A 7,537-nucleotide genomic window follows, 5' to 3' on the forward strand; every position below is an offset into this window, starting at 1 on the left:
ATCTTGTCTTGTTTTTCTCCCTTCTTTCTTTTCCATTCTTTCCTCCCTCCCTCCCTTCTTTCTTTTTCTTTCTTTCTTTCCTTTTTGTACCCAGTTATGAGTGAGGACATGCGGTATTTCTCTTTCTGTGTCTGGCTTATTTCACTTTAACATAATTTTCTCCAGACTCATCCATGCTGCTGCAAATGGCAGAATTTCATTGTTATTTACGGCTGAGTAGTATTCCATTGTGTATATGCAAAACAGTCTTTTTAATAATAACTAGTCTGACTGGGTGAAATGATATCTCATTGTGGTTTTGGTTTACATTTCCCTGATGCTTAGTGATGTTGAGCATTTTATCATGTGCCTGTTGGTCATTTGTATGTTTTCCTTTGAAAACTGTCTATTCAGCTCCTTTGCCCATTTTTTAATTGGATTAATTTTTTTATTTTTTTACTCTGTAGTTGTTTGAATCCTTATATATTCTGGATATTAATTCCTTGTTGGATATATACTTTGCAAATATTTTCTACCATTCTGTGGGTTGTCTTTCCTTTGATTCTGTTCTGTTAATTGCTTTCTTTGTTGTGCAAAAGGCTTGTAGTTTGCTATAATCCCATCTGTTTACTTTTTCTTTTGTTACTTTTTCTTTTGGGGTGTTATTCATAAAGTCTTTACCCAGCCTACTTCCTGGAATGTTTCTCCTGTTTTCTTTTAGTTATTTTATGGTTTCAGGTCTTATATTTAAGCCTTTAATCCATTTTGAGTTGATTTTGGTATATGGTGAGTGGAACAGGTCTAGTTTCATTCTTCTGCATATGGATGTCCAATTTTCCCAGCATCATTTATTAAAGAGGCAGTCCTTTCCCCAATGTATGTTCTTGTTGCATTTGTCAAAGATCATTTAGTTGTAAGTATGTGGATTGATTTCCAGGTTTTCTATTCTGTTACATTGGTCCGAGAGTCTTCTTATGCCAGTACCATGCTGTATTGCTTATACTAGTTTTTTAATATAATTTCGAGTTAGGTAGTGTTATTCGTCCAGCTTCATTTTTTAAAAAAAATCAGGATTGCTTTGGTTATTTGGGGTCTTTTATTGATCCATATGAATGTTAGGGTTTTCTTTTTCTATTTCTGTTAATAATGTCATTGGTATTTTGGTGGGGATTGGATTGAATATGTAGATTGCTTTGGATTGTATGGACATTTTCATGATGTTAATTCTTCCAATCAAAAGCATGGTATGTCTTTCCATCTTTTTGTGTCCTCTTTAATTTCTTTCATTAGTGTTTGTAGTTCTCATTGTAGAGATCTTTCACCTCCTTGGTTAAACTGATATATAGGGGTTTTATTTTTATGCCGGCTCTTGTAAATGGGCTTGCTTTCTTGATTTCTTTTTCTGCCTGTTGTTATTGGAGTATAAAAATGCTACTGATTTTTGCGTGTTGATTTTCTATCCTGCAACATTACTGAAATTGTTAACTGGCTCTAAGACTTTTTGGTAGAGTCTTTAGGTTTTTCCATATATTGGAACATGTCATCTGCAAACAGGGACAGTTTAATTTTGACTTTTCCAGTCTGGATGCCCTATATTTCTTTCTCTTTCTGATTGCTCTAGCTAGTACTTCCAATACTATGTAAAATAGGAGTGGTGAGAGTAAGCATTTTTGTTTTGTTCCTGTTCTTAAGAGAAAACCTTTCAGCTTTCCCCAATTCAGGATCATATTGATGATTAGTTTCTCATATGTGGCTTTTATTGTGTTGAGATATTTTCATTCTATACCTTATTTATAGAGTCTTTATCATGAAGTGATGTTAAATTTTGTCAAATGCTTTTTCTGTATCTATTGAGATAATCACATGGTTTTTGTCCTTGATTTTTTTTTTTTGTCTTTTGTCTTTTTTTTCCATGTCCAGCAACGGATCGCAACCCTCAGTGTTGCCCCCGTACCGGACCGGTTTTTTTTTTTTTGATGTGGTGACTCACATTTATTGAATTGCATATGTTGAACCATCCTTTCATCCCTGGGATGAATCCCATTTGATCATGTTGTATAATTTTTTTTGATGTATTGCTGTATTCTGATTGATAATATATTGTTGAGGATTTTGCATCTATTTTCATCAAGGACACTGGCCTGTAATTTTCTTTTTTTGTTGTTGTTGTATCTTTGTCTGCTTTTGGTATTAGGATGATGCTGGCCTCATATAATGAGTTTGGGTGAATGGCTACTGTTTCGATTTTTTGGAATAGCTTGAAGAGAATTTGTATTAATTCCTCTTTAATGGTTTGATAGTATTCATCTCTAAAGCCATCCAGTCCTGGGCTTTTCTTTGTTGGAAGACTGCTCCAATCTCCTTAGATGTTATTGGTCTGTTCAGGTTTTCTATGTCTTCCTGGTTCAATCTTGGTTGTTTATATGTGTCCAGAAATTTATCCATCTTCTTCAGGTTTTCATATTTTTGTTCTACAGTTGTTTATAGTAGTCTCTAAAGATTATTCATTTTTCTGTGGTATTGGTTGTAATGTCTCCCTTTTCATATCTGATTAATGTTACTTGGGTGTTCTCTCTTCTTTTTTGTTTTTTAACTTAACTAATGGTTTGTCTATTTTATTTATGTTCTCAAACAACCAACTTTTTGTTTCCTTGATCTTTTGTGTCATTTTTTTTTTTTTTTGGATCTCTATTTTATTTAGTTCTGCTCTGATGTTAATTATTTCATTTCATCTACTACTTTTAGTTTTGGATTGTTGTTGTTTTTCTAGTTCTTTGAAGTATGGCATTAGGTCATTTATTTGAAATCTTTCAATTTGTTTGGTGTGTTTATTGCAATAAACTTCTCTCTTAGTTCTGCTTTTGCAGTATCCCACAGGGTTTGGTATGATGTATCTTTATTTTCTTTCATTTCAAGAAATTTTTTGATTTCCTGTTTAATATTTTGTTGGACCCATAGTTCATTAAGGACTCTGTTGTTAATTTTCCATGCATTTGTATAATTTCCAGAGTTTCACTTGTTATTGATTGCCAGTTTTTATCTAATGAGGTCTGACACAGTACTTGGAATGATTTTGATTTTTAAACAAGTTGCTGAAACTTTTTTAACTCACATTTAAAAAATAATTTTCATTATTTTTATAAGCATATTAATTATTGCAAATTATGTTTTTTCTTTATGCTGTTTACCTGACCTATCCCTCCTCTAAACCCCACCCTGACTGCCCCCCCATCTCTAGTATCCTTAGGTTTGTTTGAATTTGACCTAACCCATTGTCTATCATGGAGAATATTCCATGTGCTCATGAGAAGAATGTATATTCTGTAGTTGGTGGATGAAATGTTCTGTAGATATCTGCCAGATCCAATTGGTCTAAGATGTATGTAAAATCCTGTGTTTCTTTGTTGATTTGTTGCCTGGAATATCTGTCCAATGCTGAGAGAGGGGTATTCAGATCACTCACTATTATCATATTAGGGTTTATCTCTTTAGGTCTAAGAGTGTTTTTGCTTCATATATCTGGGTGTTCCAGTGTTGGGTGCATACATATTTTTGATTGATATATCTTCTTCCAGAGTAGATGTCTTTATCATTTTATAGTGGCCTTCGTAGTCTCTTTTTATGGTTTTTGGTTAAAACCCTTTTTTATCTGATAGAAGAATAGCTACTCCTGCTCATTTTGGTTTCCATTTGCATGGTATATCTTTTTCCATCCCTACTCTTTTAGTCTATGTGTGGCTTTACAGGTGAGGCGAGTCTCTTGAAGACAGCATTACTTGGGTGTAGCTTTTTAATCCAGTCAGTCAGTCTGTGTCTTTTTAATGGGGATTTAACCCATTTACATTTAGGGTTGTTATTGACAGATGTTATTTTACTCCTGTCACTTTAATGTGTGTTGTTTTGATGTTTTAAATATCTTTTGTTCCTTTTTTTCTCTTTTATTATTCATGTTCAATGTTAGCTGAATTTCTGAGGGGGCGTGATTTAGCTTATTTCTCTTTCTTGTTTTCATTTTTATTGTAACAGTGGCTTTTGCTCTTTCTCCTGTTTCTGTTACAGTGATTATCATTTTTTGGATTCCAGATGCAGGACTCCATCGAGAATTTCTTGCAGGGCTGGTTGTGAGGTGGAGAAATACCATAATTTTGTTTGTCTGGGAAATACACTATTTCTCCCTCATTTCTGAAGAGTAGCCTTGCTGGAGTATAGTAATCCCAGCTGACATTTTTTTTTATTTTAGGATTTTTAATATATCATCCCATTTTCTTCTGGCCTGTAGGATTTCAGTTGAGAAGTCTGCTGTTAGTCTGATGGGGGTTCCTTTATACATAACTTGATGCTTTTCTCTTGCTGCTTTTAGAATTCTCTCTTTGTCTTTGAGCTTTGCCAGTTTGATTATAATGTGTCTTGGAGAGGATCTTTTTGGATTCAATCTGTTTGGGGATCTTTGGGCTTCCTGGATCTGAAGGTCTATGTGTCTCCCTATTCTGGGAAGGTTTTTTGTTATTATTTCCTTGAATAGTTTTTCAATGACTTTTCCTTCTCTTCCCCTTCTGGAATTCTGATGATTCAAATTTTTGAGGACTTGAGGTTGTCTACCAGCTGTCTTAGATTTTCTACATTTAAATTTTTTTTTCCTTTTTTCATGTCGGCCTGGGATTTTTGAAAAGACCATGTTTGAGATCTGAAATTCTTCTGCTTCATCCATCCTAGTGCTCAAGCTCTCTATTGTGTTTTTTATTTCTCTGAGTGAATCCTTCAGTTCTAGGAGTTCTGATACATTCTTTTTTAAGGTATTAATCTCTGTAAATTTCCTCTTTCATATACTGTATATTTTTTCTTTTTTCATGGTGTTCTCTAATTGAGTATTCTCTTTTCTCTTTGAGTTTTCTTAAGATCATTGCTCAGAATTCCTTTTTAGATGTTTCAAGGGTTTTCTGTTCTATGGGGTCTGGTACTTGAGCATTACTGTATTCCTTTGGTGGTGTCATATCTTCCGGTTTGTTTGTAGTTCTAGTATTTTTTTGCTGATGTTTGGTCATCTGGAGGAGGACTTGCTTCTTCTATTACTCTGGAGTTGGCTATGAGGATAAAGATTTCCTCCTCTATTTGCAGTCTCCACTAGTCACTCTTCTTGTATCAATGTAGTTGAGTGTGTGGTGAGCTGCCTGTAGGGTGGCCCTGGCTGCTACTGTGGTGGTGAACCATCCTTGTGGTGCAGTAGGTGTGGCAGTAGTTGTGGTAGACTACCTTGGCTCCTGCTTGGTTGTGGGCTGTACTCTCCAGGGCTTGAGTCTGGGTCCCTGGTGCTGCATGGGGCTCCATTCTCCTCAGCTCCTGCTTGGGCAGTGAGTGTGACTCTGGTGGTCTTAGTCTGGGCCCCTGTGTCATGTGGGCTTGGTTCACCTCAGTTCCTGCTCCAGCAGTGGGCAGGGCCCTCTGGGGCTTGAGTCTGAGCCCCTGGTAGTATGTGGGGCTCTGCTCACCTCAGCTCCTGCACAGGCTCTCTCAGTATGGTTTGGATTTGCATTTCCCAGATGCTTCGTGATGCTAAGTATTTTTTCATGTGTCTGTTGGACATTTGTATATCTTCCTTTGAGAGCTGCCTATTCAGCTACATTGTCCATTTTTTATTTGTGTTACTTTTTATTTTTTTGCTGTTAAGGTGTTTGAGTTCTCTGTATATTCTGGATATTAATCCCTTGTCAGATGAATATTTTGCAAATATTTTATCCCACTGTGCTAGTTGTCCTTTCTTTCTGTCAATTATTTCTTTTGCTGTGCAGAAACTTGTTAGTTTGATATAATCCCATTTGTTTATAATTCCATTTGTTGCCTGTGCTTTTGGGGTCATATTTATAAAGTATTTGCCCGGTCCTCCTTCCTGAAGTGTGTACTCTATGTTTTATTTTAGGAGTTTTATAGTTTCAGGATGTATATTTAATTTTTAAGCCATTTTGAGTTGATTTTGGTATATGGTTAGAGGTATGGGTCTAATTTTATTCTTCTACATGTGGATGTCCAATTTCCCCAGTGCCATTTATTGAAGACAAAAAACAGACATACAGACCAATGCAACAGAATAGAGAACCCAGAAATCAACCCATATAACTACAGCCAACTGGTCTTCAACTAGGCACCAAGAACATACACTGGGGAAAATACTGTACTATCATTTAATTGTGTTGTTTAGGATTGTTCTTGCAGGCTAATACTTGTGCTGATTTTTTAAAAAATAAGTCATCATTGTAAAAATGGCAAAGACTTTTCTACACAGAATTTTCTTTGAATTAAAATATATAGATTCTGGTCTTGTCATTCAGGACAATTAATAAAATCATGAATGCATGAAAACAAAAAAAAACACAATCATCATGTGACTAACTTAGAAAATTAGAATTTAAGGGAGTATTGCGCCTCAACAGTGTTTGTAAATCCAAATTGTAGCCAAGACAATATATAGACAAAATATTTAACCAAAGAGTTCAATAATAACCTATAACCTATTTATCATTTTACATGTAATTACTTTTTTAAATCCTTTAAATTTTATCTAGGGGGATAATCTCACTCACATCATAGGCAAATTACAATAAACCTCAAAACTTTGGGAAAAAAATTCATCTCTTAGAAGGGAGAGATAGAAAAAATATCTCAAAAATAAAGAAATGAGAAGCAACAATCCTGTATCCTTTTAACAATCTTTAACACAGCATGGACTATTATTAACTTTCTGCAGTAAAATGCATTCCAATCCAGGAGAGTTACTATCTCTGATGATCTGATGATCTTTTTGTAATGAAACAAGTGCAACATTAAAAACATCAATAAACAGGAACTCTGGTTTTATTTTCAGCTTTGCATTTTTGTCAAGTACAAAGTCTGCCCGGTAAGATGCGAATATTCCAATAATGACTGAAGTAATAACTTCTGCTGGCATTTCTTCTGAGTCTCCATTTCCCCCATTGATGTTCACCAAAATAATAAAAGCAATACAATTGCAGTTGAGTTTACTATTATCAATGGCACTCTCATCACAGTTCTTACAGATGAGTGAGGTTCATTAGTTGAGATGTTATTCCTGGCTCCTCTCCAAATCCAGATGCCAATGTTCTTGGGGAAGCACTGCTTATGCAGCACAGCAGTGGCATTGATGCAGAGCAGGGCCACCTGCAGCAGCATTTACAGTGTAAAGGCCATGGCCACACAGAACTGCCCCAGTGCCCAACTGATTCCTCTCCCACCACCACAGGAGATGTCAAAAATAACTAAAACTTTAAAGATAATCAAAAATAGAGTAACTCCGAGAGCAAGATGGCGACGGGTCTGGAGCGGGCGTGCCAGAGGACAGAGCGAGCCTGAGAAGTGTGCGCTGTGCTGCCAGAGTACTATTTGCATTTCCAAGAGCAAAAAAAATAAATAAATAAATCACTGATCAACTAATCTACAATGAAAAAAAGCAACTACAGTCTCGAGGTTTTAGGACCGATGCAAAAGAAGATTCCTGAGTGCGCCCCAACTGCGCCGGGAGACGGAGCAGCCCAAGGCAACAAAGGCC

General features: G+C 35.8%; 1 pseudogene; it reads right to left on the minus strand.

The window, feature by feature from the left end:
* Positions 1–6,951: 6,951 nt before the first annotated feature.
* LOC103596298 lies at positions 6,952–7,179 on the minus strand (annotated as a pseudogene).
* Positions 7,180–7,537: the final 358 nt, after the last annotated feature.

This window comes from Galeopterus variegatus, unplaced genomic scaffold, assembly GCF_000696425.1.
Source record: "Galeopterus variegatus unplaced genomic scaffold, G_variegatus-3.0.2 Scaffold1976, whole genome shotgun sequence".
In the NCBI taxonomy this organism is placed as follows: domain Eukaryota; kingdom Metazoa; phylum Chordata; class Mammalia; order Dermoptera; family Cynocephalidae; genus Galeopterus; species Galeopterus variegatus.